This window comes from Schistocerca americana, unplaced genomic scaffold (genome assembly GCF_021461395.2).
Source record: "Schistocerca americana isolate TAMUIC-IGC-003095 unplaced genomic scaffold, iqSchAmer2.1 HiC_scaffold_1107, whole genome shotgun sequence".
NCBI classification, from domain to species: Eukaryota; Metazoa; Arthropoda; class Insecta; order Orthoptera; family Acrididae; genus Schistocerca; species Schistocerca americana.
Window position 1 is genome coordinate 1,740 of NW_025725163.1, and position 8,261 is coordinate 10,000.

General features: G+C 53.1%; 2 non-coding genes across 2 annotated transcripts; both read right to left on the minus strand.

Moving 5' to 3' along the window:
• Positions 1-733: 733 nt before the first annotated feature.
• Positions 734-887, minus strand: LOC124560727. The gene has a single exon (XR_006969275.1). It is a non-coding gene; the product is annotated as a 5.8S ribosomal RNA (ribosomal RNA).
• Positions 888-1,241: 354 nt separating this feature from the next.
• LOC124560722 lies at positions 1,242-3,156 on the minus strand. Its single transcript, XR_006969271.1, has one exon. It is a non-coding gene; the product is annotated as a small subunit ribosomal RNA (ribosomal RNA).
• Between the last annotated feature and the right edge of the window lie 5,105 nt (positions 3,157-8,261).

The window sequence follows — 8,261 nt, forward strand, 5'->3', positions numbered from 1 at the left end:
CCCCGCCGCGGATTGCTCCGCGCGGGCGGCCGGCCCCATCTGCCGAGGGCGGAGGCCAGTGGCCGGATGGGGCGTGAATCTCACCCGTTCGACCTTTCGGACTTCTCACGTTTACCCCAGAACGGTTTCACGTACTTTTGAACTCTCTCTTCAAAGTTCTTTTCAACTTTCCCTCACGGTACTTGTTCGCTATCGGTCTCGTGGTCATATTTAGTCTCAGATGGAGTTTACCACCCCACTTGGAGCTGCACTCTCAAGCAACCCGACTCGAAGGAGAGGTCCCGCCGACGCTCGCACCGGCCGCTACGGGCCTGGCACCCTCTACGGGCCGTGGCCTCATTCAAGTTGGACTTGGGCTCGGCGCGAGGCGTCGGGGTAGTGGACCCTCCCAAACACCACATGCCACGACAGGCGGCAGCCTGCGGGGTTCGGTGCTGGACTCTTCCCTGTTCGCTCGCCGCTACTGGGGGAATCCTTGTTAGTTTCTTTTCCTCCGCTTAGTAATATGCTTAAATTCTGCGGGTAGTCTCGCCTGCTCTGAGGTCGTTGTACGAGGTGTCGCACGCCACACGCCAGCCGGCTGTGCACGCTACCGAGTAAGTACCGGTATGCGAACCGCCAGGCGACGGGCGCGCATCGCACATTTCAGGAGGCGCGGCCGGCCCCACAGGCGGCCGCGACGCTCCCAGGTCTGCGAAGCGGGGCAAACGCCGCGCGCTTCAGTATACGTAGCCGACCCTCAGCCAGACGTGGCCCGGGAACGGAATCCATGGACCGCAATGTGCGTTCGAAACGTCGATGTTCATGTGTCCTGCAGTTCACATGTCGACGCGCAATTTGCTGCGTTCTTCATCGACCCACGAGCCGAGTGATCCACCGCCTGGGTGATCTTTTCTTAGTTTCCACTGGTCTCTTTCAAGACAGGTTGCATAGGCGGGACGTAGGCGTGTGGCGGCCCCTGTTCAAGCGTTCTGTGTCCAACGGCCTCACGGCCGATGGGCGTCGTACGGCTCCACACCGGAGCGGACAGGCAGTCGGGCGGAAAGTCATTCAAAACCGGCGCCAGGCGCCAGGTGCCGCAGGCCAGCCGCTCCAGCGCTTCAGCGCTCGTACCACACAACATTGGCGTTAGTTTTGAGAAGCACGCGTGGTTCCGCACGCGGCGCACGGCTACTGCGAGCCGTACAGGTAGCGTGTTGCGCGACACGACACGCACACCGAAAGACATGCAGTCTAGTCGGTAATGATCCTTCCCGCAGGTTCACCTACGGAAACCTTGTTACGACTTTTACTTCCTCTAAATGATCAAGTTTGGTCATCTTTCCGGTAGCATCGGCAACGACAGAGTCACTGCCGCGTACCAGTCCGAAGACCTCACTAAATCATTCAATCGGTAGTAGCGACGGGCGGTGTGTACAAGGGCAGGGACGTAATCAACGCGAGCTTATGACTCGCGCTTACTGGGAATTCCTCGTTCATGGGGAACAATTGCAAGCCCCAATCCCTAGCACGAAGGAGGTTCAGCGGGTTACCCCGACCTTTCGGCCTAGGAAGACACGCTGATTCCTTCAGTGTAGCGCGCGTGCGGCCCAGAACATCTAAGGCATCACAGACCGTTATTGCTCAATCTCGTGCGGCTAGAAGCCGCCTGTCCTCTAAGAAGAAAAGTAATCGCTGACAGCACGAAGGATGTCACGCGACTAGTTAGCAGGCTAGAGTCTCGTTCGTTATCGGAATTAACCAGACAAATCACTCCACCAACTAAGAACGGCCAAGCACCCACCACCCACCGAATCAAGAAAGAGCTATCAATCTGTCAATCCTTCCGGTGTCCGGGCCTGGTGGAGGTTTCCCGTGTTGAGTCAAATTAAGCCGCAGGCTCCACTCCTGGTGGTGCCCTTCCGTCAATTCCTTTAAGTTTCAGCTTTGCAACCATACTTCCCCCGGAACCCAAAAGCTTTGGTTTCCCGGAGGCTGCCCGCCGAGTCATCGGAGGAACTGCGGCGGATCGCTGGCTGGCATCGTTTATGGTTAGAACTAGGGCGGTATCTGATCGCCTTCGAACCTCTAACTTTCGTTCTTGATTAATGAAAACATACTTGGCAAATGCTTTCGCTTCTGTTCGTCTTGCGACGATCCAAGAATTTCACCTCTAACGTCGCAATACGAATGCCCCCCCGCCTGTCCCTATTAATCATTACCCTCGGGTTCCGAAACCAACCAAAAATAGAACCGAGGTCCTATTCCATTATTCCATGCCACACAGTATTCAGGCGGGCTTGCCTGCTTTAAGCACTCTAATTTGTTCAAAGTAAACGTGCCGGCCCACCGAGACACTCACTCAAGAGCACCCTGGTAGGATTGCAACGGGGTCCGCCTCGGGACGCACGAGCACGCACGAGGCGCGTCGCACGCCTTCAGCTCGCCCCACCGGCCAGGACGTCCCACGATACATGCCAGTTAAACACCGACGGGCGGTGAACCAACAGCGTGGGACACAAATCCAACTACGAGCTTTTTAACCGCAACAACTTTAATATACGCTATTGGAGCTGGAATTACCGCGGCTGCTGGCACCAGACTTGCCCTCCAATAGATACTCGTTAAAGGATTTAAAGTGTACTCATTCCGATTACGGGGCCTCGGATGAGTCCCGTATCGTTATTTTTCGTCACTACCTCCCCGTGCCGGGAGTGGGTAATTTGCGCGCCTGCTGCCTTCCTGGATGTGGTAGCCGTTTCTCAGGCTCCCTCTCCGGAATCGAACCCTGATTCCCCGTTACCCGTTACAACCATGGTAGGCGCAGAACCTACCATCGACAGTTGATAAGGCAGACATTTGAAAGATGCGTCGCCGGTACGAGGACCGTGCGATCAGCCCAAAGTTATTCAGAGTCACCAAGGCAAACGGACCGGACGAGCCGACCGATTGGTTTTGATCTAATAAAAGCGTCCCTTCCATCTCTGGTCGGGACTCTGTTTGCATGTAGTAGCTCTAGAATTACCACAGTTATCCAAGTAACGTGGGGTACGATCTAAGGAACCATAACTGATTTAATGAGCCATTCGCGGTTTCACCTTAATGCGGCTTGTACTGAGACATGCATGGCTTAATCTTTGAGACAAGCATATGACTACTGGCAGGATCAACCAGGAGCTGCGTCAACTAGAGCTGAGCAGCCGGCCGCCCGGGAGTGTGTCCCGGGGGCCCGCGCGAACACGCAAGCGTCGCCGCTCAATTATTCTGCAAACAGGAGGAGGCTGAGCTCCCCTGCACCATACACCTCGAAACCCCTCTCAGGTCCGCCGGCGGCGCGCAGCGCCGTCCTAAGTACTTGGTCGGGTTCGAGAGAGGCGCAATCGCCCGGAGTTTGGCGAGGTAGACGCTTTAGGTGCGACCACCCGTGCTCCCAACTGAGCTTGCCGCTGCCGACAGAGGCCCGGGGGAGCGTGCTGTCGTGGCATTGCCGGCGGGAGACAACACGCGCCACCTACGGTGACCGGCAGCTCCAACGCCAGCGCCACAGAAGGACAAAAGCCCCACTTGGGTGCCGAAGCGAACTCTCCCAGCACAGCGCACGCGCCAACACGTCCGCACAGCTGCGATACAAACCACCTGCGAGAACCGCAGAGGCGACCGAGCAGCAGACGGCGTCGCGGCGCCGAGCGCCGGGCGGCGGCGCATCCTCAGCGCACACAGTCCTCAATCGGACCAGCACACTGCAGATGTCCACCGCGCTTCGCACCGGGCCCGCGAGGACCTACTTTGGCCGCACGGCGCCGCGTGCAGGGTGCGCCGGCGCGCAGCTGCGCCGCCTGCCGCCTCCGTCGGCCGGCGCGCCTGCCACTGGCCGCCCCCACCAGCCGGCTGTAGCGCGTGCGCCCACGCACCGCACGGCCAACACGCCGGGAGGCCCCCCCTCACCGGCCGGGGACGGTCCCACCAGCCACCGCCGCGTATCGCTTCACACCCACATGCCATTCACGTTCGTGGGCATGGTGGGTATCGCTGCAACAACCGGTTGGTAGCTCAACCGATCGTCGCCATCACTGATTCACCCCTAGCGAGAACAACCGCACCACAACGGTTTACCAGTTGTTCATTTGCGTAACGTCACCAGCAAACGTAGGCGTCCATCGCCATTTGCAAATTCAACGATTGTTGCATGCCTGTGTCAGGTGTCACGACACACTGTCCTGCCCACATACACGCAACAACATGTCCACGCTTAGCGAACACGTGGAAGGTGGCCCCCGTACGTATGCGATGTCCATTGCTGCGAACGACTGTCAACCGGCCTCTGTCGCATGTCGCAGATGTGGAACGCAGTGCACCGTGCTATCACGGTGTGTGAGAAGAGACGACTACGTCCTGACAACACGCGCCACTACATCAACAGACGGCTCCATGCTGATCGCCATCCAGGGCATACCACACTGCAATCCAGCTCTTATAGGGAGACGACACGTAGCTGAGTGCACAACATTTGGACCGCATGGTTCGCCGTTGTTGGCGCAGTCGTTGTACGGTCCACATGTACCACGATGTATCATTCAGTACATGAGGACCAATGTGCAGTACAGAGTGTGATTTGGACGTACAACATCAGCGGACAGTTGACACAGGCCGTACCACAGCGTAGGCTAAGTGCTTCGCCATGCGAATGCCAATGAACAACTGCAAATGCCAATGAACAACTGCAAAAGGGCATTGAGCATGTACGTCCTGCTGCCATCCACATTACAGTGTATAGCTGCAAGGTGTTTAACATGAAGCGATACACTGGGGACCCGGGCAGTGCGAGTAGCAAACTATATTGCGGGGGTTGCAGTTAGGCAACACTACACTAATTTAACGCGTCGTATGACAATTACAGAGCAGGTTAAGGCCCAACGTGTGTTGGGTTAAGGCCCAACGTGTGTTGGGGTTAAGCCCAACGTGTGTTGGGTTAAGGCCCAACGTGTGTTGGGTTACGGGCCCAACGTGTGTTGGGTTAAGGCCCAACGTGTGTTGGGTTAAGGCCCAACGTGTGTTGGGTTACGTTAAGGGGCAAGTGGGTTACGTTAAGGGGCAATGTGGGTTACGTTAAGGGGCAATGTGGGTTACGTTACGGCGCAATATAGGTTACGTTACGGCGCAATATAGGTTACGTTAAGGGGCAATGTGGGTTACGTTACGGCGCAATATAGGTTACGTTACGGCGCAATATAGGTTACGTTAAGGCGCAAATATCGGTTACGTTAAGGCGCAATACAGGTTACGTTAAGGCGCAATACAGGTTACGTTAAGGCGCAATACAGGTTACGTTAAGGCGCAATACAGGTTACGTTAAGGCGCAATACAGGTTACGTTAAGGCGCAATACAGGTTACGTTAAGGCGCAATACAGGTTACGTTAAGGCGCAATACAGGTTACGTTAAGGCGCAATGCAGGTTACGTTAAGGCGCAATGCAGGTTACGTTAAGGCGCAATACAGGTTACGTTAAGGCGCAATGCAGGTTACGTTAAGGCGCAATGCAGGTTACGTTAAGGCGCAATACAGGTTACGTTAAGGCGCAATACAGGTTACGTTAAGGCGCAATACAGGTTACGTTAAGGCGCAATACAGGTTACGTTAAGGCGCAATACAGGTTACGTTAAGGCGCAATACAGGTTACGTTAAGGCGCAATACAGGTTACGTTAAGGCGCAATACAGGTTACGTTAAGGCGCAATACAGGTTACGTTAAGGCGCAATACAGGTTACGTTAAGGCGCAATACAGGTTACGTTAAGGCGCAATACAGGTTACGTTAAGGCGCAATACAGGTTACGTTAAGGCCGCAATACAGGTTACGTTAAGGCGCAATACAGGTTCCGTTAAGGCGCAATACAGGTTACGTTAAGGCGCAATACAGGTTACGTTAAGGCGCCAATACAGGTTACGTTAAGGCGCAATACAGGTACGTTAAGGCGCAATACAGGTTACGTTAAGGCGCAATACAGGTTACGTTAAGGCGCAATACAGGTTACGTTAAGGCGCAATACAGGTACGTTAAGGCGCAATACAGGTTACGTTAAGGGCGCAATACAGGTTAGGTTAAGGCGCAATACAGGTTAGGTTAAGGCGCATACAGGTTAGGTTAAGGTACGACATAGGTTTAGGTTAAGGTACGGACATAGGTTAGGTTAAGGTACGACATAGGTTAGGTTAAGGTACGACATAGGTTAGGTTAAGGTACGACATAGGTTAGGTTAAGGTACGACATAGGTTAGGTTAAGGTACGACATAGGTTAGGTTAAGGTACGACATAGGTTAGGTTAAGGGACGACATAGGTTAGGTTAAGGTACGACATAGGTTAGGTTAAGGTACGACATAGGTTAGGTTAAGGTACGACATAGGTTAGGGTTAAGGTACGACATAGGTTAGGTTAAGGTACGACATAGGTTAGTTAAGGTACGACATAGGTTAGGTTAAGGTACGACATAGGTTAGGTTAAGGTACGACATAGGTTAGGTTAAGGTACGACATAGGTTAGGTTAAGGTACGGACATAGGTTAGGTTAAGGTACGACATAGGTTAGGTTAAGGTACGACATAGGTTAGGTTAAGGTACGACATAGGTTAGGTTAAGGTACGACATAGGTTAGGTTAAGGTACGACATAGGTTAGGTTAAGGTACGACATAGGTTAGGTTAAGGTACGACATAGGTTAGGTTAAGGTACGACATAGGTTAGGTTAAGGTACGACATAGGTTAGGTTAAGGTACGACATAGGTTAGGTTAAAGGTACGACATAGGTTAGGTTAAGGTACGACATAGGTTAGGTTAAGGTACGACATAGGTTAGGTTAAGGTTACGACATAGGTTAGGTTAAGGTACGACATAGGTTAGGTTAAGGTACGACATAGGTAGGTTAAGGTACGACATAGGTTAGGTTAAGGTACGACATAGGTTAGGTTAAGGTACGACATAGGGTACGGTTAAGGTACGACATAGGTTAGGTTAAGGTACGACATAGGTTAGGTTACGGTACGACATAGGTTAGGTTACGGTACGACATAGGTTAGGTTACGGTACGACATAGGGTTAGGTTACGGTACGACATAGGTTAGGTTACGGTACGACATAGGTTAGGTTACGGTACGACATAGGTTAGGTTACCGGGTACGACATAGGTTAGGTTACGGTACGACAATAGGTTAGGTTACGGTACGACATAGGTTAGGTTACGGTACGACATAGGTTAGGTTACGGTACGACATAGGTTAGGTTACGGTACGACATAGGTTAGGTTACGGTACGACATAGGTTAGGTTACGGTACGACATAGGTTAGGTTACGGTACGACATAGGTTAGGTTACGGTACGATATAGGTTAGGTTACGGTACGATATAGGTTAGGTTAAGGTACACATTGTTGTAAGGAAAGGTTTAATGGGGGGCGGGGCGGGGCGGCCGGTTTGTTGATTGTGATTATAGTAAGTGGACTGCCTGCGGCATCATCTGATTTGCCACGTCAGGATGCACCTTTGGCTCATGACAGGCGGCGCTCTCATTCCATGCTTGTGGCAGACCTGTGTCTTTCATTCCTGCCATTGTTTGTGTGCTGTGAGAGGAGGCAGTATTGTGATGTTGGGTGCACCCCTGTGTAGGACATGTGTGGGGTGTTGGTGGCTTGGCTGAGCAATGGTGGTTGTCGGGTGGGGTGGATATTCTGTTTTCTGAGTGGACCTCCCAGTCTGGTTATGACAGTGTGGATTGTCTAATGTGGCGGAGAGGATGCACTGGGTGTTGTTCCATGCTGGTGCTTACATATTGTCTGTGTGCGTGTTACAGGCAGAGAGTAGTGCGTGATAAGGGTGTGTGGCTGACGTGTGGTTGTGATTGTGAGCAGAGTCTTCAGCATGTATACGGACAGTTGTATACATTATCTGTATTCTGATGGCTCTATCTATTACTAATCAGCGCCGTGTATACGTTTAATCCGGTTCCAGTCGAAACTGTTGTATCTCTGTACATTAGTGACACGGCGAGCCCGCTATGTAGTTACTCGTCTCGGCAGCTTCCACCGGTGTATGGCAAATGATTATAAGGAATCAGTCTAGTCGTCAATACCGATGGTGTGACGTCACATGTCTGGGGTGGGGGACGCTGCGCCCTTCCGGGGGGTCATGGCCTAGAAAGACTCTTCCCACGCAGGGGGGGCGTGGACTGTCATTGACTCTTCCAGGTAATATACTTGCCGTACGTTCTTGCGACTGCGAGTGCAACGCTCACCGG